This window comes from Cyanistes caeruleus, chromosome 2 (assembly GCF_971803275.1).
Source record: "Cyanistes caeruleus chromosome 2, bCyaCae1.hap1.1, whole genome shotgun sequence".
In the NCBI taxonomy this organism is placed as follows: Eukaryota; Metazoa; Chordata; class Aves; order Passeriformes; family Paridae; genus Cyanistes; species Cyanistes caeruleus.
In genome coordinates, this window is record NC_141702.1 from 68,217,121 (window position 1) to 68,241,369 (window position 24,249).

General features: G+C 36.5%; 2 long non-coding RNA genes across 3 annotated transcripts in view; one reads left to right on the forward strand and one right to left on the reverse strand.

The window, feature by feature from the left end:
• Positions 1–803, reverse strand: part of LOC147654888 (uncharacterized) — a 63,574-nt gene extending 62,771 nt beyond the window's left edge. The window contains exon 1 of one of the 2 annotated variants that reach the window (XR_015283346.1): positions 494–609. This is a non-coding gene — a long non-coding RNA (uncharacterized LOC147654888). Of the gene's footprint in view, positions 1–493 lie in introns of both variants that reach the window. The other variant, XR_015283345.1, reaches the window with a different exon arrangement.
• On the forward strand, positions 521–11,901 carry LOC147654890 (uncharacterized). Its single transcript, XR_015283344.1, has 2 exons — positions 521–966; positions 8,174–11,901. It is a non-coding gene; the product is annotated as an uncharacterized LOC147654890 (long non-coding RNA).
• The last annotated feature ends 12,348 nt before the right edge of the window (positions 11,902–24,249 follow it).

The following is a 24,249-nucleotide window of genomic DNA, read 5'->3' on the forward strand; positions in this document are numbered from 1 at the left end:
CCACAGCTTCCCTTGTGATCTGTCTGGTCTTCTCTGCTGTACTACTAATGAAAACTTTGCAATGATTATTCAATTGCAATAAGCTAGAGCTCAAAGTTGATATCATTATCTATTCAGCAACCCTAATAGGAACTGAAAGTTTGTTCTAGCCCCAAAATGTGGTAGTATACACAGATAATTGAAGAATTCTGAAGTCTGCCTTCTGATTGTGCTTATTCATGTCTCTTGCAGAAAAAAACTCCAGCTCATCCATAATCTCTTCAGAATTCCCATCCCTCCAGACATCTCTGGGATGGGCTTTGATTAGCCATTAGATAGATTTATGGCCCTCCTGTCATGGGGTGACTTTACCTTTAAGGTGGTTTTGGGAGCTAAGGAAGTTGAAGTTGCTGGGGACTGATGGGAGTCTTTTCTCCTGACCAATTATCGGTCATTACTGAGAATTGACAGCAGTTTTGACCATTGAAAAGTGAGATCAACCTGTGAACCCTACCTTAAGACGTAAAGCCAGAGCACTCTTGTTCTCTTTGTTTCCTGGCTGTGAAAGGTAACAGAGCTCCAGGCCTCCGGTTCCCTGCCCAGGCCATGCGGCTGGGTGGGGCCTGGGCTGGGCCCAGAGGCCCCCGGCTGGGAGATGGAGCCTGCAGGGCTTTCCCCGGGCTCTGGCCGGGCCAGGCCGGTCCCTGGCTCGGCTGCAGTTTTTGTTGTGACTGAATTCACCAGAGACAGCGACCACACTCTCCAGAGCAGCCATGAAGAATCTTCTATTGAAGACAGCTCCACCTGCTGAATTGGCAGAGATCCCCGAACCATCTACAAAGCCTGGGCAAGATTTTAACCCTTTCATTACCCAGATGAGACTTTCAGATTAATCTTTTTATCCAGAGAGAGAAAAAGAGAGTGATCAACATGAAAAGAGGCTTTATAAACTACCAGTGACAGGAAAGAAAAGAAGCTTCAGAAAAGGTAGAGAATAAGGAGATGCTTTTATAAGTTGAAATATCTTTCTATTAAAGCTATGGAGATGGACAATAAAGTCCTGAAAGAACTCCTTTAATTCACGATAGAGTATGTAGGGAGGAATAAAGTGTTCAAAGTGTAAATTTGAGTAAAAAGTAGAGTAATTGTGATACAGTGAAGTGCTGGGAGATTTGAAGCCTTGGGGGCAATGAGAAAACTGTTTTCTGGTGAAGCTCACAGCTTCACCAGAAAATTTTTGCCTTTGAGTAACTCATCCTTAAAATGACTCCCTGAACTCATGGCCCATACACACCTCAGAGTAATGTGAAATGAGAGGAGTGGGCTCTGATAACAGCAGTTCTGGGCAGCTGACATCAGGGCAATAGAAAACTATAACAGAAGTAGTTTTCTTGTGAGAAACTCCATAAATTAACAGAAAGAGACTTCTGTTTCTCTACAAAGACTGGTGAAAAGACTGTAGCAAGAATTGGGACTGTTTTAACCATCAAAGTTCCACAGTTTTTGTCTCTGTTGTCATGTGAACAAGGGAGTAGTGGGTAGTAGGGGACAAAAAGGGGTTTTCTGGAAGTTTATTCTGGTGTTCTTATTATTGTAGTTTGTTAATAAACTTTCTTTTTTCCTTTTAAGTTTTATGCCTGTTTTGCTCTTGTTCTAATCCATATCTCACAGCAAGAAATAAGTAATCTTTTTTTAGTTACTGGTTTAAAACCACGACACCTCCCCTACTAGAAATTTTCTCATTCTCACTGATTAATAAATTCACCCAACACTATGCTGAGCAGCCATCCTGGTCAACAAGACCATGCTCTCTGAAAATGTTAAGAATGTTGGATTGACTCCATCAAATTATAGCTGTATCTTATTCTGACACAAGTACACTTTGACAAAGTGAAATGTGGTGGATAATATTGCAGGGATTAAGATTTGAAGATCTTTGAATCTGCTTTCCTTTCTTGGGGTGGGAGAAGTAAATGTTTAAAAAATATTTTTATAACTCACACTATAGTTTTTATTAATTTTCTTTTGAAGCTGAATAGTTTTCTCATCTAAACAAGCTAATTTTTAAAAGAATGAAGAAACCCCTAACTTTTTACACAGATAATTATTAATTGCACTGTAAATGGATACATGATATCTGCTTCCAGTTTTTCAGTTCAAGTCTATATGGAGTGAGAAAAAATAAAAATGTGTTGTAATCTTCTGGAAGCTGTATATTGGCAGATGTGAAATGAGCTTTCAGCCTAAAAGCAGAAGTAGTTACATTTGCATTTAGGTATTCTGAGTGAAAATTGCAGCAAAAATTCAGGAACACAAAACAGCTAAAGTGTAAACCCAGAGCGCCTATCAGGATTTTCCAAGCTGCAGTTCAAAGCTGAGGCAGCAGCTTCCAAGATCATGAAACCATGAAAGCACCTTCTGTATGATGACATATACGAGTGCTTATGGTAAAATGTATTTCAGAGAAGATGTATTTCAGGAACCTATGTTCAGGATTTAATAATACCGAAATAAGGAGGTAGAATCTGAATGTCAAGGAAGAGAGGATTATTCATGTTCTTAAGTTGTAGGACATGTACCTGTCTCATCAACAGCAGTTTTCCATAATTTACAGTCACTGAAGATTTCTCTAAGGAATAAAATCTGAGATTGGGTGGCATCTTGTCTCTATATGTTTCTTAAGGATCCCACAGGAAAATAAAAAGAAACAGCAAATAGAAAAATTGTTTGAAAAACACTATCATCAGCTAAAGTTTAAATGCCAGACTTGGAGTCACATCTCTTTATATTTCTAATGAGTTTTTCAGGGGAAAGGATCTTCCAGCTAGACCAGAAGGTTTTCCCCCTTCCTTCACATAAACAGTTATGTTTGCCAGAAACATGTTCCTATCCATTCTGAAATCAGTTAAGAGAAGTTCAGAGAAAAGGAAAAAATGTGATCCAAATGTGGATTAGCATTTAGAATGAGAAATCTGCTTGAAATACAAGAGGTCACAGACTATTTCAATATTCTGCTTTCCAAAATGAAGGCAGGGAATGCCACCACTGTATAAGAGGCTTTAGATATTTTTAGATATTTATTTTCCCTTTTTTGAGTTTGACTACCTCACCACAAAATGTTTGATTAAACAGAAATTCTTCCATTCAGCAAGGTGAAAATGAATAAAAATGACTGTGTATTCAGATTAAGTTCTACCATGTGAATGTAATGTATATTTAGGGAAAATCAGTTTAGGATATATATGCAAAAATATTTAGAATGACCCCTTAGAAGCTACTTTTTATGAAAATTGCAACTGACTTATTAGTAAAGAAAAAGACTGTAACTAAAGGTAGAGGCAACAGAACTAGACTTTTTATGAATGATAAATAGCTTTGTGGCTATTTTAGTCAATGGGGGAGTTTATACATATATATGAGCACACATGTGACAGTGACTCATAGAAACAAACTGGCACCTAACAGGGTCCTGGAGTCTTGCTGTGCCGTGAGCGCGGCCACTACTGAGGGCTGGCACCGCCCACGCTCCCTTTCAGGCTCTTGTCTCTGCATTTCTCGAGGTGTTTTGTTCCTTCTTTCTGCCCATGGAACCACAATGTTATGGCAGAAGCAGGTATCTAAACCCACACTACTCCCAGCTTGTCTTTCACATTTCCTACATCAGGCTGTTGCCGTGCTTCCAAACCCCAGAATAGTATGTAGGGCTTGGGTAAGGTGAGAATGGCAAAAGCAGAGCTGCGGTCTGTGGTTTCCTTTTCTGCTCTTACTTTCTGCACTAAGCTTTGTGAACTTCTGACTTATGCGGGGTCTGCTCCCAGCTGGTTTCAGGTTGACTCAAATTTGGTCAGTTCTTCTGCTGCTTTTCTCTTTCTACCCAAAAGGCTCCCTTTCTGGATATGAAGATCTTAAGGCATGGAAAATCTACTTCCCTCCACAATTTGTCCAGTGATAAACCATACTCACTGTTTAAAACTTTGTGTTTCAGTTGTGGGCTTTCTCTGCAGCTACAAATCCTTGTACCTCCTGTATTAGCCTTACACTTTCCAGTTTCTTCTCCCTTTAATTTGGCTGATATCCATCATTCAACTAACTTCTCAGATTTGTTTTTGAGAGTTTAAACAAGCTCTTAGTACCTTCCTAAAAGAGACTTCCTATGCCGCTGAACTTATTCCTCCATCTCTTTTGGCATCTCTTCAGATTTTTAACAAGCTTTAAAAAATGGACAAAAATCCTACATGTCTTCCCAGTACAGAAGCAAAATAACTTCTTTCCTTCTATTTACTTCTTTTCTCGGTATTTATCTAGGGATTTCATTAGGCCTTTTTGACCCAGCATTATAATGGCAGTTCCAATTGATTTGTCTATCTAATGTGAATCCTTACACCACTTTCTCTGAAACATTCTTTTCTAAGACACCTATTTTCCTGTCCTATTTGTATGCTTTCCTTTCTTTCTTTTCTTCAATTATGCAAAACTTCTCATTTGGCTGTATTACAGGTTTTCATTCAAACAAGCAGGGTTTATCACACAATTCAGACTGTTCTACTAAACAATATAAACCCCACCAGTGCCGCAATGCAGTAAGCTGTCATATGGTGTTTGATAAAGCCTCTCTAGAGAAACTTCCCTCAGGATTGGCTGGGAAAAACTGGCTTGCTAATGTACTTTCAGACTGGTCCTATGGTCCCGCTCACAGAAGAATTGAAATACAGCATGCAAACAGCTGGATGAAACAAGCACGTGCCACTTAGTTAGTCATTCATCAATTTCTGCACCGATTTTTTTCTCTTATGTGACATTTCCTTATTTGTCTTCTAAGTTTGAGACAAATGCCTAGAGCAATAACGAAAACAACCAACCTCAATCAATTATTAGGCAAAAAGAGACTCAAGCTGAGGGTGTGGGTTACTAATTTTTAAAATATATACTCCATCCCTGAAGAAATCTAACAAAACTTTGGGTATTCCACAAAAAGGGACAATGCAGGAGCAGAGTCACATCAGTACTCATAACTAAGTTGTAGGACTGTGTATAAACACAAAGCACTGTCCATAATAATTTAGACAAAAGTGTTTTTCTCATAATATATTTTAAATGTATGCATGTGTGTATATATTTTGCATATATACTTGTGATATGTGCTTTTATACATAGCACATATTTAAGACGGCTAAAAAAACCCTTGCTCTGGACAATTTTTCAGAGTTTTGCTCAAATCCAAAATAAAAGCAAATTTCCTCTGAGGCAGGCAAATTTTGCCTGCTTTTATGAACAATCCCCCAAATGACATGCATTTCTACAGCTGAACATTTACATCTCATGATTCAGAATTTTAAGGTGTAATTGCTATTTTGGTACACTTGTTTAAATTAGGAATAACTGCAGTAAGCCACACCAATTTTAAAATGGTGCACTAACGTGAAAACGTTCATTTTAAGTTAGTCTTCTAGTCCTGAATGACCACCAACCTTTGACCTCTAGCAAGTCATAAGTTCATGGTACTATTTTTCAAATACGGAATAAGACTTGTTAGAGAACAGCCATTCTGGAGCAATCGTGGTAACAGATATTCTTACTCATGAGTAAATTTGCTTCATTCTAGCCTAGATTCACACCCAAAGTAAAATTCACACTCCCTTCTTTAATTCAAGCTATCTTCCAAGGTCAGGAAAACCTTTATCCTTAGCAAGCCTTCTGGTCCTAAATTGAATCCATGTGGAAACCTCCTTACCCTCATTCCTGTCATGCATGTTTAAGGGATCAGTTTAGGCAATTTTCACAAAGAGTATGTCAGAAATGTGAGATGATAGAAGTATAACCTGTCCCAATATATTTCAGAATTCTGAAAATTTGAATCTGAGTTTGGGCTGGGCTGGGAGTTGGGTTGGGAGGTGGAAGAAGCAAGAGAAGAGAAGAGAAGCTTAGAAGAGGCCGAAATACATGGAGGATGATACAGAATTAATGTTTTAACACTGTTCTTCATCTGTTTTGAACTTCTCAGAAATGATTTTGAAATATCATCTATCTCCAGATCACGTGTAAAGCAGCACCTTTGTAAATCTTTCAACTCAAGCTTTAGGAGGACCTTGCCCTCAGGGCATATTGGGTCCACCTAAGACCTTCAAGTTTCCCCACAGCCCTGTCACAAGGTCAGACTGTGAACCACTTTGAAATACGACTTTGTAAGAGCTTTAATAAGAATCAGAGGAGCAGCGGCTTAACTACTCACCCATGGCCCTAACACGTAAATAATTCTGTGTTTCGTATCTCTAATTTTGACTTTTTCCTTCCAGTGATAGCTCAGGTTCATTTCTGACAAAGGAGAAAGAAAAAGAAGGTAGCGGAAGAGAAACTACAGTCAGAAATAATATTTTTCAGAGTTCTGAGACCTAAGATATAGGTTAATATTTGCATTATTCATTCATTCTCACTTGAAGCTTAGGTATACTTTTCCTGCTTTCTACTAGGAAATTAAATATTATTTTCCCATAAAATTCTGTTAGCATCTTGCTCTCCTTCAGATCTTAAGTTTCAATATTGTTTGGGTTTAAGTCCTTTGTGTACACCCCTCTCATGAAGTAATAGTGCGTTTTTATGGCTTAGATATTTTTATATTTTTGCAGAACATACATCCTGAAAAAAATTACAGTCAATTTGAGGGTGAAATGTATGGAAATATACATGTGAGATTTATCATTATTTATTACAATGGCCCAAAAGAGTTCTAGTCAAAGGCTTTGGCTGTGCTCAGAGTTAGAAAATGTTACTATAAGATAGAGCAGTGAAATGAAAATCAAATGCTGTAGTGTTTATGACTCATATCACATCCATGTATCTGTAGAACGCAAGGTATTAACTTATATGGAAAAAGATATTTTAAAAATCAGGATTCACTTTTAGCATAGTTGTCATCTGAATGAATTTCTCCATGACAAATTTGATTTTCCGTATATTTCTTTCACACATACACTTCCATAATGTAACGGTTGTAAGATGAAATCTGTTTATGTTTCTTTTATATGTTTTCTGTTGCTCAGGAAATCAAACAAGCAATTTTCATGCAGCATTTGCTTGTTTTCTTTCATTATGGAAAAATGCTATCTTTTATCTTTGAAATATTGTATTTCTGGAATAGTTTACTTAGAAATTTAAATGTTATTGTATTCTTTTGGGGCTCATACTATTGCTTTTTTGCATTATATATGTAGTTATAATATCAAAGAATAAAAAGATGAGCCGAAAAGATTTTTTTTTTGTCAGCAACAGTAAATTGACTTTGCTAATAATATAAGACAAATTTAGGAGATCAGATATTGCTTAATTTAGCATCAAAATCAAGTTTTATATTATTCAATTTTGACACAATGACCTGCATTTTGAAGAAAAAACTAAGATGCTCTGTCGATGATATTTTGTAGATGTCTTCATCTGTCAATCCAAGACAAATATATGTTAAAAAATAGCTTGAGAGCTAAGTATAAAATTCTGTTTTTTTCAGTAACTACAGTTAAAGGGATCTATAGAAATCCTTGTACTTCTTTTTGGCTTTTCACATGTAACTGTGCTTTAGTGGTTTTTTTTTAATATGTTTCAAATCTTATTGTTTTTCAATGATTTTCAAGATTAACATCTGTTTGCAATTGTACGAATACTGCCTTTTATAATCCTAAAGATACAATAAAAATTTTAAAAAGTATTTAGGGAAGAAAACAATATTTTTCTTCTTCATGATTAAGCTATATCCTGATAGGAGTTTTTAAATACTATTTAATGTGCTTTTATAAATTTTGAATCAGTTTTGCTTTTTCCCATTACTAGAACTTTTTAAGGAAAGATTAAACCTGTATAGCTGGATTATAGAAAATCCACACTGAAATTTATCTTGTTCTTCCACACCCAAGATTAATGAGCCATTGTGCTTGATCTCAAGGAGATTCACTTTCCTCAGTTCATGTCTGTAATTTCCTAAAAAAATAAGCTACAGAATTTAGCTCTTTCCATCCTTTTGTGACAATGAATATAATTAGTTTAGGAAATAATTAAAAATAGGCCATGAATAGCATGGGACAGGAGATGAAATTGAAGAACAGGAGTGGCTAGTTGTATAAGAATAAAGATATGGATTCAGTTGAAAGTTTTGTGCAAGAGCAACCTGAGGATAGAACTTTACTAAATTATGGATCTATTTTAACAGCCATGTGTAAAGGGAGAAGACAGCTGTGCTAAAGACAAGAATAGAACAGAAACTTTGATTGGAGCTTGCAATAAGGGAGAAGGCTGCTGCATTGATAGATATACTCAGATGCATCTCTCTCTCCCCTTCGAGTTGCCATCATTTGGAAAGAAGCTGTAAAAAAACTGATATCCTGAGATATGATATAGACCAAGGGAATTGTTGCCATAAGCCCTTGCTTATGAAAGGCTTTTCTGTGGAGTGAAACCAGCACAGAAATACAAAGAGTGAATTATATGGAGAAGTTTCCCTTGAGCCAATTTGCAGTATTACACAAGATTATGTGCCTCCTCAGCAGGTTCACTGATGACACAGAGTTAGGAGGAGGGACCGATACCCCAGAGGGCTGTGCATCCCTCCAGAAGGAGCTCAGCACTTTGGGGACATGGGCAGAGCTGAACCATCTGAAGTTCAAAAAAGGCACGTGCAAGGTCCTGCACCTGGAGAAGAGTAACCCCTGCACCAGGTCAGGCTGGGGCTGAGCTGCTGGAACGCAGCTCTGTGGAGAAGAACTTGGGGGTCCTGGTGGACAACAGCTGTCCAAGAGCCAGCAGTGTGTCCTTGTAGCCAAGAAGGCAAATGGTGTTCTGGGATGGATTAGGGAGAGCATTGCCAGCACGTTGAGGGAGATGATCCTGCCCCTCAACCCTGGTGAGGCACATCTGGAGTGCTGTGTCCAGTTCTGGGATCCTCAGCACATGAGAGACATGGAGCTCCTGGAGCAGGCAGTGGAGGGATACAGAGATGATGAGGGGACTGGAACATCTCTCCTGTGAGGAAAGGCTGAGGGAGCTGGGCCTGCTGAGCCTCAAGAAGAGATGACTGAGAAGGGACCTCATCAATGTCTATCAGTATCTAAAGGGAGGGTGCCGAGAGGATGGAGCCAGGCTCTTTTCAGTACGGCCGAGCAACAGGGCAAGATAAAACAGGCAGAAACTGATGTACAGGAAATTCTACCCGAATATGAAGAAGAACTTCTTTACTGTGGTGGTGAGCAAACACTAAAATAGGCTGTCCAGACAGGTTGTGGAGTCTCCCTCAATGAAGGTTTTCAAGAGCCACCTGAATGCAACCCTTTGCCAGGTGTTCTAGGATGATCCTGCTTAAGCAGAGATGTTGGACTGTATGACCCGCTCTGGTCCCTTACAGTCTCACCCCATCTGTGATTCTGTGATTTTTATGCTCTGATTTTGGAATTAATTTCTGAGTCTGCAATATGTTTAGTGGATCTTGAGGAGAATTTAATCACATACTAGAAAGAGAGACATACAGTGGGCTAGTAGCCAACCATGTAAGTCCCAGGAAAGCCTGAGAAGAGGAAGACAGGGAAGGTATAACATTTCCTTTTCCTTCCTTAGGTGCTTTAGAGGAAGTTTGGGCTTTGTGAACTCTCAATGATACCTCATAACATTTGCTAAAAAAATTGTTATCTTCTTTGGCTTGATAGGTTATTTTCAAAACAAGACTTCCACAGGAGATTTATCAAACTCCAGAAGTATAGGCAATGAATTACACAAAGCCACTGTATTTTGTTGACTGCAGCATCATTTTTGAATTTCTCTGTCATTAGGACATATAACTTCAAGTTTCACTACCAGTGTGTGCTTGATGACAGATTCCTACTGCTATCATCATAGTTGTCATCCTGACCTAAAATATCTGGAACAATATTTCTGGAACTAATTATTTTGTCACGCTTTATAAAATGTTTTAAAGATGTGGTTTAGATTCATAAATATTCTTTTTAATGATAAACTGAAAACTAATCTGTACCCAGTAAGTCTTTGAAGGTGAGAAGTAAGTAAAGCCATATCCTTTGAGACACATCAGTTTTTCTTATTTTATAAAAGAAATAATGGTCTGGGCTATTCAATTCCAGTACAGTCTTTTAATATGTTCACAGGTACAGAATCAGGCTGAGATGGATTGTCTTCTTTGGAAGTTATTAGCATAATATTTATTTTAGTATAGAATTTTTATCTTTTTGTGTGTAAAGAGTATTTATCTTTGGGAACAAAATTCCATAAAATCCAACCAATTTTCCAGACTTAGATATTACGGGGAATTTATTTTACTTATTTATTTTGGTTTGTTGGTATTGTTTCATCACAGTCAAGAGCAAAAATTTAATCATTAATTAAAAAAAAAATGAATGCATATACTTGAAGTTACAGAATGTAAATAATATGACTGCTTTTGAAAACAAATGAGAAAAATCATATTTTTGAAGATGGCAGTTTCAGGTCACAAAGGAGAGCAAAAACTTGAATCCTTAGTATTAGGGAATTAGTCATATAGCCTGATGGGAAAGAGATTAATCCAGATAACTGTTGTCAGAATTACTGACAGATAGTTAAAGGAAATAAGAAAATTTTATACACAAATGATTTGAATTCTGTGCTTTCTCACCTGCAAATCTGTGAAGCTAGGTGTGTTTTGATATCCTGAAACTGGCATGTGAACATTCATAAGAACACCAATGCTGTGCTAGGCTGGTTAAACATTAAACATGGGCAAGCATTTGTTGCATCTTTTTCGTACATTTAATATGCATTAGTATATAGTTTAGTAATAATTTTTTAGTTTAGCTACCCATACATCTGAATCTATTGAGAAAATTATTCAGAAAAGGGGAGAATAAACTCTTGGAGATGCTAAGCTCTACTTAATAGGATACTCTCACTAAGGAAGAAGAAACAAAAGGAAAATTTGTCATTGCCTTTAACAGTATAGTCCTGTGAGTGCTAAAATATGGAAATCAAATTCTTCTGTTTCATAGTACAAACAAAACATTTTTTCTTATATTTTCATTAGTTTTAAAGTCATTAAGATTATACAAATAGTTTGTTTAATTTCTGTACTGATAAAGTTTTTGGGATCAAATCTGTTCTGACCAGAATTCGTATGAAATACAGAAATGTGAATGTGTTCCAAATTTACTATATAAAAAACCCAAAACACGGATCAACCCCTTAATAATTCAGTTTTTGCTAATCTCTTTTTTAAAAATAATTTTATTTTAAATTATAGAAATTTAAAATTGTATTTAATTTACTAACTTAATTTTTAAACAATAATTTATTTTGCCACTTAAGACAGAATAATGCTCCAATGGTGAGAATGACCCAACTCTTCTGGAGGGTCAACTGAAGGAAGCCACCAACCTCTCTCAGGTTTTCTTCATTGTCAGACTGACTTCTCAAAAATCAACATTGTATATGGTTTTGGAAATGCTATTCTGAGACCTAATTCCTTTCTGCCTGAAAACAGAGGGTTTTCAAATAAATTTAAAATATCCAGTTATTTCTCTTCAAAAATAATAAAAGCTCTTCATGGCTTCACATCTTTTATTCACTCTTTCAAATTTATGCCTACCATTGATCATTACATGACACCAGCCTCCATCTTATCCTGTTGATTTTTATTCAGTGGATCCTGGACAGATGAAGTGTCTCCATGCAAAAAAACCTACAAAGCTTATCACTTTTTTTTTTTTTTTTTTTAAATTCTGTATCTTGTCAGGACATCTCATCTCTTTAACTCCAGTATTTTCATTTGTAATGTGTAATACCAATGTCTTCTTATGTTAGCAACACTATCTGTGCTCTGCCAAAGAATATTGCAGTGTCATGCATAAACATTTATTATTCCATGACTGAAATAGCAGAAAATAAAAATAATAAAACCAATATATATAGAAGTATGGGTTACACATTTTGTTTTTCAAAATGATCCATTACTTTTTCCTTTCCTGATGCAGGATGCATGAGGGCATCCTGAAATATACCCAAGAAATCATATCAACCTGCATTAAATTACAGCTACTGTACACCACAAGCATTTTTGTAAATGTCAGAGTCCTCTGTGCTTCCAGGATGAGCCTGGGAACAGGAAACATCCCCTGCACCATGACCTGGAATAGGTGTGGGATTTCCTTTTGCCTTCAGAGGCATGAAGGTGGCAGATAAAGGAAAGCAAGTATTAGAGATTGTGAGTGTCTGATGTTCCTGGGACCCAGGATAATAATGAAGGAATTGGTGTGATACTGGGACTTCTGAGATCAGGCAGTCTAGAGGAGAAGTTTGAACATTCCTCCCACTCACAAGCAATCTGCATATATTAATAATAGAGCATTTTTATGTTTCAGTAGAAATAGAAGACACAACAGGCAAAGGAATTAAGAATATAATTAAATATATATTTATTATTTTAATATATATTATATTTTAATATATATTTATTATTTATTCTATTATTACTATATTAAGAATATGTTTAAACATTTTATTTATTTGCTGTTTTATAAATATTAAACAAAAAATTGAGGACTTTTTAAATATCAGAGTTAAAGCCAAAAACCATGCATTTAATTGATTTTCCTTATAAGAAGTTGATGTGGCACAATCTCAAGCATTTCAATAATTATTTTAATTATTACACTAAATCACAAATTCCTGTTATAAACACTGCCTAAAATCTCTAGCATGATCAAAAATTTATTTTGGCTTCCCCATTCAACATGTCTTTTATATCTGAACCATCATCTAAATTCTGTCAATTATACAATGGGGTTTTATGGGCACTCATCAGAGCAGCTGATGATGGGATTCACACACAGCTCTGTATTTCCCAGCATCGATGTAATGTGAAGATGCTTTTGTCCTTGGTGAGGATCTGAAGCTCAATCACAGAGGAATAAAGCATGCTTTCCAAGAAGAGTGTCCTCAGCCAACCACCTTGAAAGGTTTATTCTTGATGTGCATCCTTAATTTTCTGCATTGAGCAAGACACAGCTGACACTTGTTTCACAGCAAACAAACTCTTGATCCAAAAGCAGCGTGACCACTGAACTCAATATCCTTTGCAGCTCCATGACGTAACACAGTCAGCAGTTGGACTCTTGAAAAATGCAGCTGGAAAGCTTAAGAAAAACTATCTGACTATTTGAACTAAGATTTTTCAGGTACTCAGAAGTTAAAATTCTCTCTTGCATACAAGTATGCAAATGTAGAACCATCTATATTCTGACCTAAGCTGTGTGCAAGGGGGCTGATAGAATGCACATCAATAATTTTCCAAAATTGACTGCAGATTTGGATGATTTGTGTCTTTATTTGAAGGCACACATTTCAGTTAACTTTAGGCACTCATTCACTGAAAAAAAATACACATTAAAGTACCAAAAATCTCCAGCCAGCCTTGCTGGAGTTCAGACTAGGAAACACACACAGGTAGTAGCACTGCTGAGGTATCACTGCTCAGTCCTGGGGAAAGAGTGAAAAGCTTTGTAATGAAAACACTCTGGAACTCAACCTAAATGCCTGTCTTAGCTCTCCACAGGGAGACAGCTGGTCACACTGACATGGCAACACATTTCACATTCATTTCTGTGTGAACACACTCCTGTGACAGCCTTCAGACACAGATCCTTGAAAGCTGGGTCTGGCAACAGGCTCTTTGTTGAGGCTGCTGTTGTCAAACAGTCCAGGTCTGTATGCTGCTGGCTGTGAAATCCCAGCTGGCTTCTGCTGCATCAGTTCCCAGCTTCATGTGTATGAGATGATGAAGTTTTTCCACAGGAATTTTGCAGCTTCACAACTGGTAATAATTTGATTAATACTATGTGATCTACAGATGATATCTGTTTATTTGGCACTTCCCCCCTATATTACTGATTCATAAAAAAAACTAAAGAACATTCATAAACATAAATTTACCAGTTGTTTGTCTCCATTGTAACATTCTTTTCTTCTGCACCACCCCAGTATTCTGCCACAATTCAGCTTCTATAAGTAAGGTTATTCTGGAGATTTGTGGAGTCTCATCAAGAAACAACAAGAAAAGAAACTAGTCAAATGCCAGCAAACCCCAACAGCTGCCCAATAACATTTGGACCACCTCCTTTGTTTGTTGTTTGTTGTATGTTGCAAATACATAATATTAACAGTTGATCAAAGAAATTCAAAGATGAAAAGTGTCTGGAAAACTTTGTTAGAAGCAGCCAAGAGGAAATTCTCATGCACCACTAGCACAGGACGTGGGTTTTACTTAGGAGACTTCAGGAGCTTCTGCTCCCAGCATAGAAGGCAAGAAGCAAAGAACATGCAGAAGCAAAAGTAATTCCAAATTAGACACAGTGTCTGGTGAAGCAATGAACCAAGAGACAAACACCCACACAGACATTTCAGATGGTAAAAGTGCATCTTGGGCTCTATGGAAACATCCTGTCATGCTGTTAAACCCTGCAGTGATGGGAGAGCTCTGCTGCAGCTCACAGGCGACAGGGTGAGCTCACCACATCCAGCAAGCACGCAGAAATCACTACCCTGAACGTGCACCAGGCAGCAACAATTTTGCAAACTAATATCTTGAAGAAAATAGTTACTGATTGCAATTGCCCTGCAAAATTACACTCATCATTGGCAGACAACAGTTAGCTTTCATTTTGCAGCTTATTTGAAAATAAGTGGCAGACAATGCTTCTTGCTAATTTCCTGGGAGGATGGGGAACATTTTATGTGACCTCTTGCCACAACTGTCTACGTGAGCCAAGAAATAGATGTTACACACTTGGCATTTTATTTGCTGCTGAATTTTATGTTAGCATTGTCTTTTGGATTTGTGCATATAGATTTTAAACTCCAGGTCTTGGTTTAAAACTAAAAATCAATTACCCCTATTTGAACTTACTGTAGGACCTGCAGTTTGCTAAATCACTCCAAATCGCTGCTTTACTGACCTGAGATAATGTGATTCCAGTCCAAAAACCTTGCTCTGTGCAAAGCCCTAAAAACAAACCTCTCCTCATGTGGTTTGTGGATGTTTACTTCAAGTACAGAGGAAAGCTCTCTTACAAATGATAGAATTTAGTCAGAGAATAAATAAAGACATTTATTAGTCTCATTAAGTCCTAAATCTCATCTACACATTTTATATAGATTTGAGTGTCCATCAACATAGTGCACCTAGGTGATTGTATGACGATGGCAGATTTTTTCTTAGCAAATTATTTTGTTCTCTCAATTGATAGGCTGATTTCAAATAAAAATATTCCAAAAAGTAATTTTAAGAATAATTAACTACCTTATCAGGGCACATAATTTTTATTTAATAATTCTGGCAGCCACAGTCACAGAAATGTTAATTTTTCAAAGTGTTTTGTTTGTGACTTTTCTAATTCTATGAATATTTTTTTGTCCCATGCAAAAGTGAGATGCTGAATGAAGTTATTAGCTCTGAATTTTCAGGTTTGGGTAGGGTCAAGTTACATCACCTACATCACTGACCTGCATTACCTTCATCTCAATCATTTGGTACTTCATTGATCCAATTTATACCAGTATTCATATTAAACAAGCAGGAGCTTTACTTCTTCTCTATACTATACTTCTTCTCTATTGTACTTGCAGACAATGATCTCATTCTCTTAAGCTCTTAAGGCATCTCTGGACACCATCCTGTGGGGACTTGACTTAATTTTGGATTCTTTCTACTAATTTTCTTTCTACTGAAAGAAATTTCCACCACAAACCTCATTTTGATTCAAACTATTGCTGCTCATGTGGTGATCTGTTACTCAGCAGGAGTAACAATTGCAGAATTTATCCTATGAAAACTTTAATGAAGTAAATCTTAGGTACAGGGATTTTTATCTTCACAGAAGTGGTGAGACATGGGGTCTCTCGATCTCCCCCAGTATTAAGGCTCCTCACGTTGCCTTGCAGTAGCTAATGAGCATTTTATACATGTAGGTCCAGAAGCTCTTCTGTGAAGAAAATGTTCTGAGGTAATGACACAAAATACTGTACTTGTTTTCAAAGTGACAGTGCCTTCATCTCCTTGTAGGATCCTTCAGTCTCCAGGAGATTTCAAGTACCTTGAAGTGCACGAGCTAGAGCAGCCAAAATATATTCAGTCATTCTCCGGCTTTCAGATACACAGCTGAGTATTAAAAAATAAAAAATATTTACACAAAAGAATGCAAATCTACTTTGTTTTTTAACCCCAAACAGACTTTGTGCTTATTGTGATTTGGGGGAGTTTTGTTGTTTTTGTTTGTTTGTTTGTGGTTTTTAGGGGGTTGTATGTTTGTTTTTTAAATCTTACCTATATTTTACTGTGAATGAATCAAGCTGTACATGGCAAAATTGTGAGGTATTTAGGGGTTTAAACTTTTTTGTTCCAAAAGATTTTACTATGACAGAACTGCAGATCAAAGTCCTTTAAAAGAAACTTGACTATTTAATAACTCCTTTAATGACTACTAATTATTTAAAATAGATAATATCTTTAAAATATTTACCTTACCCTTTTATTCTTGTGGCAGAATTAGAACATTCTGATGATTCATTCTTATTCATCTGCAGCAGATAATTCAACTGCACCTACTTCCATCAAAATATTATCTGCACAATTGTATTCATTATTTCAGCTGGTGTCACAGGTTTCAACAGATTTTGCTATTCTGCATATTGCCTATATTATCCTAAACCTGTTTCTCATCTTAAGAATGAATGATATTTTGAAATCACAAAGCCAACAAAAAAAGAGCAGAGCAGAGTCAGTGCTTTAGTTAGATTTTTATTTGCTGCATTGCCCCCTTATTTTCAGTTTTTATAGGCAGTTCATTCACTCAGGTGCATTTCATTGATTTAGAAATAATGGAGTAGCAAAAAGGCAAAAGTAGCAGAAAAACCAGCATGAAATGGAACCACAGAATTGTTTGGGTTGGCAGGGAGCTCTGGGGATCAGCTAGTCCAAACCTCCAGTGAAGGCAGGGTCACCTTGGTCAGGTGACATAGGAACATGACCAGGTAGATTTTGAAGGTCTCCAGACAAAGAGACTCCACGATGTTCCTGGACAGCCTTTTCTAGTGCTCTGCCACCTTCAATGCAAATAAGTTCTTCCTCACTTTCTTTGATTTTAGTTTATGGCCACTGATCCTCACCCTGTCACTGGGCATCACTGACACGACTTTGGCACCATCCTCTTCTTCAAGAGAATATATCACCTTTGATATACTTCTGTGCATTAATGAGATCCCCTCTCAGCCTTCTCTTCTTCAGACTGAGCAGGCCCAGCTCCCACAGTCTCTCCTTGTAAGAGATACCCCAGACCCCAAATCATCTTTGTGGACATTAAAACTGTTCTTGACCCTCCTCACTGTCCCTTCACCTAACCCACATTTCCTGAGCAGAGAACACACAGAAGTCAGAGAGGAAGTAGCTGGAATTGTAAGAAAAAATGAGAAATAACATTTGTTGTTCCATCTGAAAAGTACTTAATAGTTTTCTGTTCTACCACACAACCATATAAAATGTTTATATTTGTAATTTTCTTTTCTAATATTTCCTATTTCATTTGTTGTTTTATTCCCCTTGTTTTTCCTTCATTCTCTCTCAATGCAATTATTCCAGTAACTATTGTTGTCATTATTTCTATAGTTTATAACCTTGCCTTTCCTTTTTAGTTCATCATAGCCCCAGAGCTATGCAATGAAGGGGTCAGAAAAACTCCCTAGAATCAGATTCCTTGTCACTCCTGCCTTTCAGATCTCAGGAATAAGGACTGCTCCACACTGGGTCACCAACTGAAGTTCACAATTACTCTCAGTAATATTTACTTTAAGTCAACTGCCGTTTGCTGATCTGTATGAGAAGTGACCCTAGTCTACCTCAAATCTCTGTTGTCTGAGGCTATGTATCAGAACCTTAATCACTGCTGATATTGTCAGCCTCACAGCTAGCTGGAAATAAACAAGTCAGAGAAACAGCTATCTTCCCACTTAAACAGAGGTGGTTTGTTTGCTCTTTTCCCCACACAGTTATTGAAGCACACCTGATAGAAGAGTATTTGCAAACTAAAGAGTGCCAAATTCACTGTTCAGTTCAGAGAATACTGGATTCATGATTGGATAATACAATCATGATTTTGACACATACTTGTATATAAAGTGAAAAATTGTGCTGCTCTTCTGCAACCATCAGTCACTTAAATGTCCAAAATGTTGTTTACCATTTAATTATGCTCACTGAATTGATTTTTGAGAGTTCAAATGTTAAAAAGGAAGCCCCTTTTTTAAAAATTTCTTTTTTTTAACCAAGATAAAGTAAGTGTGGGGATGTGCTTGTGCACATGATTTCCGTTCACAGTATCTTTCTGAATTTGAGTTTTTTCCACTGAAATTGAGAATCAATGTGGCTGTAATAGCAGACAAAACAGAACATCATGACTTTTCCTCTTTGTCTTGCTCTGTAATGGATGGTTCACATTCTCTTTTAGCAGTCAGTGACATTTTATGATTCTAATCTCACCCCATCCTTCCCTGAGGATTTCTGAGAGGATGTAGAGTTTAGATAAATCTTCAGTAGTGAACCTAATAAATACCACTAAGGCAAAAACAAAACCCTTCTTCTTACTCCCATTTCTTCCCTGTAAAAAATCTATTCCTACCAAAGAAAAATTAAGAAATGGAAGAAGGAAACATGATCTGGTGAAACAATATTAGTTTTATGCAGGGACTGAAAAATCCATGGTTTGTCATACTGGCAGTGCATCTTTTACTATGAAAACAAGATATGTTAAGTGCTCTGAAGAACAAAACTACTGTAACTTTTCTTTTAACTTTAATTTCAGAGATGATACATTTAATACAGAAAATGTGATGTTAGCAAAGTACCTGTTGGCACAGGTGGTGCCCAATACAGTGTTCATGCTCACCACTTTGAGGGAGCTCAACTTCCTGTGGATAGAAGGCCTTTTTGACCTTGTTTTGTCAGCAGTTTTGTCAATCTTCAGATAATAAATGTGTAAAGAACTTCTTTATTGAAAAACAGTAGTAACTCACTTTTGACTATGAAAAACATATATAAGAAGTATGGTTGTTAATAACAGTAAAATTTAGAAGCTGCATCTTGATTTACCTTTTGTACAATAAGTCTTAGTTTCAAGACCACGTGGTGTTAGCTATCTGACTTGTTAACAGTAACCTTTCATGAAATGGGAAGAACAAAAGATTTTTCTAAATCAGATTTCCTTTTTTTTTTTTTTTAAGTTTCGCAAAAAGTAAATTTACCCTTTAAATTCAGAATCCTAACTCAGGGAAAGAGTTAATTTTGTAGCGTTTTTGTTTCTAGGTGGTGCAAATTATCCATGCTGCAAAAAAGCCAGTTCTTCAACAAAAGGAAAATAACAGTCTGCTGATTCATTCACCCTCTTAGGAGGTGATAGATAGCAAGGTCTCTATCTGTTTCAAAGACTGCTCCGACCACTCTTTCACAGATGTCAGTGGCAGCAAACAATGTAATTATATTTTTTTCTATAGATCCCAAACTTATGTCTTAGGTATGGTCTTAAAATAAGACAAGAACTGTCCTGTTCAGAGAATGCCTGTTCTTCAAACCCCAGCTATTCTGAATGTGAAGTGCATCCCAAGCTTTCCAGTGTTATCTCAACTACAGCAAGTGGAAAGGCACATTAAAAAAACCCAAAACCAAAACAGTTCTCACAGCCTTCAAATCTAGGCATTGACAGAGCATCTGAGAGGGAAACTTTCAGTTCTGCTGCTCCTAAATGAAGCAAAATCTCGCATTTGAACCTGGTCCTATGTGACTCTCTAGTAAATCACAGATGCATTTATCATGAAGTAAGACAGAAACACAACAGTAATTGTATTTCTGAACTTCTTGTGGGAAACAAGCTATTGTTTTGTGTTATGAGCATAATTCATTCACCAAGACATATTTCTTTGTCTTAATGACTGTTGATTATTTATCCCTCCTAATAAGTAATAAACTTGTTTTTCAAAGCTATAACTGAAAGGCCAAGGGCAAAAGGGCATTTGGCATTTCTATGATATTTTCTTTTATTTTAGAAATAAATATGGTACAAGTCATTCCCTTGGAAGCAACACAGAACTGGAATATTCCTCAGGCAAAATGTGTAAGAATTTGAAATTACTTACTCTAAAAGTCAAAACCACAGTACTAAAGGAATAACAATGTAATAAAAGAGCTTTGCCCATATTAAGAAATCCAAAACGGACTGGCATAAAATTTAATATTGTCAAATAGTGTTTCTATCACTGTCCTGTTTAAAAGCATGTAGAGCCTTGTGGATATCTCTATTTCTGCCACAACATGATCCATGGCCGATAGTCTGGCAGCATAAAACTACATGTACGTGTGATAAGTAAGCAAAAAATTCAACCTGATACTCTGCAGAGAGCTATCATAAGATAGACAAGGTTTTTACTCCATAAAGTTAGTGTCATTCTTAGCACAAGGTGAAGAAAAAATGGAGAGCCTTCATGGGTTAATTCAAGTGCTCAGAAAAAGATAACCAGAGTTAACACAGAAAGATTATGAGAGCTAAACTTGCTCTAAATAATGAGGTTAAAAATGTAATTTTTACATTTTAGAGAGTGAAGGAAAGAACTTACTAATACGACCTGATAAAGGAATCCATCATCATTTGTTAAAAAAAAAATAAAAAAAATAGCTTAATGTGTTTTTTATGTTGTGGAACCCAAAACTTAAGACAGCACTCGAGGTGAGGCTGCCCCAGTGCACAGCAGAGGAGGAGGACAATCCCCTCCATTGCCTGGATGGCAATGCTGTGCCCAATGCCTCCCAAGGACATGAAATGGGAAACAAACCAAATAAATAAAATGTTAAACTGTTACTTTATACATAGTTTCACATGTTTTTAGCCTTAGATTTGCCTGTGAGTACCAAACCGTCACACTGACTCTATAGGGGTGAAATAACAGGCAATAGAGCAAGGCACACATTTTCTAACACGTTTTCCTTTTGTCTTTAACTAATGCTAGGATTTTAAGGTGATTGAAGTCTGATAAAATACAAAAGAAAAAGCCATGACTTTCATCATGGGTAAACTCATGTGTGTTTTATAGTGTTCAGTGGAAGCTATGGAAGACATGAGACAGTAAAATCAGATAAATACTAAAATCAGAAAAGTCATTAAAAATAGGAAGGGAAATTATTATTGTATCATTAACATGTTTTAATATATGGGGTTTAACATTAAGTTAAATAAATACTTTTTTTCAGAATAGGTTTTTGAAGAATGCATCCTTAACTCATGTTTTGTTTTTGAAACAGTTACTGAACTATAAAAAGTCAGCAGCTCCCATCAACTTATGCAAGGAATGATTTTCTTGCAGCCCACATACCTCTTGGTTAAGATAGTAAAATTCATGAAGAAGAAAGGTACAACTATATGATAATGACATTCCCCCCAAAATACATCACACATCTCTGAATTAGAAGGGGAAACAACTTAAAACAAGTGAATAAAGACACCAAAACTAAATTCACAGAACACAGATTTCTAGGGAATCTGGCCCCTGGTCTCCTCTAACTATTAGTTATGAAGTAGTCACGTAATAACTTAATACACTTAATAAATTAAATATATTTGCTTACCTAAGAGTGAGAGAAAAACTAAGAAACCTTTTTAAGAAACACATTAGTGCATGACACTTCACGTTCTTCAGTTTCTATTTTCTAGCTCATTGAGACTTATGAAATTGCTTCAAGACATTTGCAAGCAGTAGAAAAGGAAGTGTTATCTTAAACTCCTTCACTTTTATCTAGCACCTTTAAGGGTAAGTTGTTAAGTAGTTGCTGAACCATTCTATGAACTCCAATCCTCTTTCTGGCCATTGAACTCCTGAACTTTTTATTGAAGGTGTCAATTTTCACACAGCTGTCACATATTCTTTAAACAGGATTGAGGTAAAGTGACTAAAGTGACTTAAAAAAATACTCCAGTAAATTGCAAGTGTGTAAATCCTGTGGCATAATTGTCTTGAATATGCACATATTTATAAATATACTTACCAGTTTGAAATGTAAAGGTCAACTCAACACAAAGGAAGCCCTAAATGATGCCTGTCTTTGGCCATAACTTTTTATTCAAATGAACAGACACAAGTGACACTTTGCAGTTTGCTTAGAGTGTCCTTTAGTTAGAAATTTTATTTCTATATAAAATCACTCCTTAAAAATTACACAGTAGGTTTTGGTTGCCCTTTGCATGGCTGTCTATGCCTGACAGGGAAACACCATTTACATTATTTAATTAATGCTTCTTTTTAGAAATACTAGATATTTAGATATTTAGAAATATTTAGAACAACAACCTGATAACTTTTGAAAGCATGTCAGTTAAGGGGAAGCAAAAATACAAACAGAACTAAACAATAAAATAAATGAAAATAAATGCCACTGATACCATGAAGTCATTGCCACTACATACAAATCCAAGTTCAAATTATGCAGAGGCTTTCAAGTATCAATTTGTTTATATTTTGAGTGGATATTTAACAAGTAAGTTCAGTGAACATATCCTCAAAATACTACATTTTGCTTGAAGCTGTATTTATAGCACATTTGCTTTCTCATGACAGTAAAATAACACATCTCAAATACCATTTTTATAAGCATGTCTGCAGGTTGTCAGGAAAAATAACATCAGATCAGAACAACTCTTTTATTATAAATTCATATCTATCTTAGACTACCAAATCCTTGGCTACCTGGAGAAACCCCAGCTGAGTAGTTTAGTGGCATCAATACAGATTTGTACACTGGTTTGCCTCAAGGACTCATCTTAAGTAGGAACTGTAAGTTATCACAGGAGTGAGAATGAGCTGTAGTTCTTCTGGATCGAAAAGTCTCCTTTTTTCACCAATCCATAGAAATACCTCAGCTGTACATGGAGCACAAAGTTTACCTTCATTGTAAGACTGGTGTTGTGTGGAGTTACTCCAAACCTAATGTGAGGTATTTGTACAGCTTAGAAGGGAGTTTCTGCATAACCTTCCTGAAAAAACACAGTTTCTACCAGGATATTACATTCAGTGGGGTTTCTCTTCCAGACAGTGATTTATAGAGCTACTGCTAAAAAATGTGCCTTGAGAAGGGTGATTTCTGAAGGAATCATGTCACATCAGTCAATGATGAAGCACAGATGACATGATACATGCTGCTTTTCAGATGCTTTCCTGACACCCTGAACATTAAGGACCTATGTAAACTTACTGTCCAATTTTTGCTCTTCACATTGATTAAAGGAGGGAGAGATGGTTGCATCAATCGTATCACCCCCTTTTAGCTCTCATGCATGCTCATTAGATTTAGGAAAAAGAAATTCTTCTTTTATTATAGGAGTCTGTTAGGGGCAGCTAGAAGAACTTTGTGTGATTTTTAAAAATTTTTAACTATCACATGCAAACTTTCCAGTCAGAGCCTGCTCAAAATTGATCAGAGGGAGTGCAAAATACTGTTAGAATGGAAAGGCATGTGGGCATGAATTATCAGCTTACACTCTAATCCAAGACAGGAATTTTGATTAATATATTTTTAAAAATTCAAGTAACATTATGCAATTATTTGCATTTCAATCTTTTAATACTAAGTATGTGATTAGCTACTAATTGATTCAATTGAATCAAAGCGATGCTTTAAAAAGATTGTCTGCTTTTTCTTTTCACTCTAAAGTAGATAAGAGCTCTTTGTTATTTTTTGAACTGATATGCCCTCAGCTCTCACTTTGCACAGAAAACTGACATCTTGACACATTAAGAAAGCTTTTGCATTCTTACTGAAGTACCCTGCTTTCAGCTTTAAGGACCATGAGTGGGTGGGTGATGTCTTCTGTGGTTTGACCATCACATTGATTCAGTCTGTTCAGGCTGTCGACAGTAGAACTTGATATCAAAACTGCAAGTGAAAACCAAAAAAAGATCTTAACAAAATTACTTGACACCCAAATCCAAATGGAAAGCAGAGCTGGCACAGTAGCTGTACCCTGTCTTGATCTCCTATGCCTCTCGTATAATTTCAGTATCAGATACTGGGAGTCAGGGCATGTTTCCAGCAGACACAGTAGGGAATGCAGTGCAGAAGTAACAGCACTAAAAGCTTAGGTTAAGCTTTTACTCCTTCTTGCGTTTTAATATCATCATGTCCTCAAACAAGCAAGAAATTTGAGGGGAGAATAGCAGGCCTTC